Source organism: Triticum aestivum, chromosome 5D (assembly GCF_018294505.1).
Source record: "Triticum aestivum cultivar Chinese Spring chromosome 5D, IWGSC CS RefSeq v2.1, whole genome shotgun sequence".
NCBI lineage: Eukaryota > Viridiplantae > Streptophyta > Magnoliopsida > Poales > Poaceae > Triticum > Triticum aestivum.
In genome coordinates, this window is record NC_057808.1 from 525,363,723 (window position 1) to 525,365,375 (window position 1,653).

A 1,653-nucleotide genomic window follows, 5' to 3' on the forward strand; every position below is an offset into this window, starting at 1 on the left:
ATATCGATCTGGGCTATCATCCCTCGATTAGGGTCGCGATCCGCCCAACGATCCACCTTGACCCCACCTCGTACCCGATCCTCGATTGGGGTCGATCGATCCCCGGTCAGGGAACACACCCTCGACCCACGAATCTGGCTACTATCTACGTCCTAGCTGGCCTCGTCATGGCGCACCCTAGTTGTTGCTGATGCATGCACTGGCTGCCACCACAGTGCGAGTGCTTAGTTCGTCGCACGCCTCCTCCAGCCGGCCGCCGCATGTCTTCTATGGCAGGCCGACGCAAGCACTGTCTGCTACGCTCGATTTATGTCACGGTCGATGCCCACCGCCCTCGTTCCTTCCGGTGTACAGAGAGAGGGAGGGCGAAGGTGCAGCGAGAGAGCGGAGAAGAATTCCCTGCCGCATCGGCGACCCAGCCTGCTTCGGCGCACTTAGCCTCGCCATGTCCTTGCCGCATCGGCCAGGAGTCCGCAGTGCTAGACCTCGTAGGAGTTATATCGTACCATGGACGCCGGTGAACCGTTTGGTTTTTTCCGTTACCCGTGTGTAGATCTATTTTTTTAATCTCAGCCGTCAACCTTTATGTTAACACAAAATCAACGGATGTAAAGAGATGACGTATGGAGAATTATGAAAGGTTCCGTCTTTTAATATTAGGTATAGATATTATATACTCCCTCTGTCCCATAATGTAAGACATTTTTTGACACAAGTGTAGTGTCAAAAAACGTCTTATATTATGGGACGGAGGGAGTACATTATAATTTTTTTCTGTGAGATATATATGCATTATGATTGTTTGTTGCCGGCACGGCCCTGGCTGCATGTGCAACTGACGCCGTGGTAGCATGGTTGTCTTATCTTTTCTACAGTTCTCCTACACTAGGGGAGCTTTTTTCGCTCAAGACACGAGTCCATTGTAATTTCTATTGCCTGTGCAATGCCAAAAAAATATTGAAAATCACAGCATGCTATCGTAGTAGTCTTCTTTTTCAAAAGCTTCGGGCTCTGTTGGGATAGTAAAAGAAACATGTACAGTTGGTCAGCTTGTTTCAGGTCGACTGAACGTTTCCATGTGTTTCTGGACTGTCCCTAAAGAACACAGAACATTAGATAGAAGTCTTCATCGTTCCCTGAAAAAAAGCTATAGAAGTCTTCATCATGCTTGCAAGTAGTCAGGAATGTATTTAACACATTAACACAAAACTGAAACTGTTTATAAAGATAACCAGGCAGAATACCTTAGACAAAAAAGCCATACTTTCTGGACGAACTGTTGAGTACTAAAATCTGATGAAAAAGAAATAAAAGGATTTCCGTCGCCGGGACTTGAACCCGGGTCTCTCGGGTGAGAGCCGAGTATCCTAACCACCTAGACTACGACGGATATGTGAGTACTAAAGCAAAACATTTACATAACATAGGGATCTATCCTGGTCCCAAGGATCACACTCACCGCACATGGTTGAGGAAATATCCTGGTCGTTTTCGTGTACTCAAAAAATCAAGAATATGCCCCTCCATTTGCACGAGAAAGATCAACGCGAAAAAAAATGCAATTGTCCTACTGAAGTCCACTAGGCTCTGTAGGAAGTCAAACATGTTCGTGTTTAATATGGGCAATGCGAGGATGGTTTGGTTTTCGCGTCG

At 46.5% G+C, this 1,653-nt stretch overlaps 1 non-coding gene across 1 annotated transcript; it reads right to left on the minus strand.

Moving 5' to 3' along the window:
* Nucleotides 1-1,317: 1,317 nt before the first annotated feature.
* TRNAE-CUC (transfer RNA glutamic acid (anticodon CUC)) lies at nucleotides 1,318-1,390 on the minus strand. The gene has a single exon. It is a non-coding gene; the product is annotated as a tRNA-Glu (tRNA).
* Between the last annotated feature and the right edge of the window lie 263 nt (nucleotides 1,391-1,653).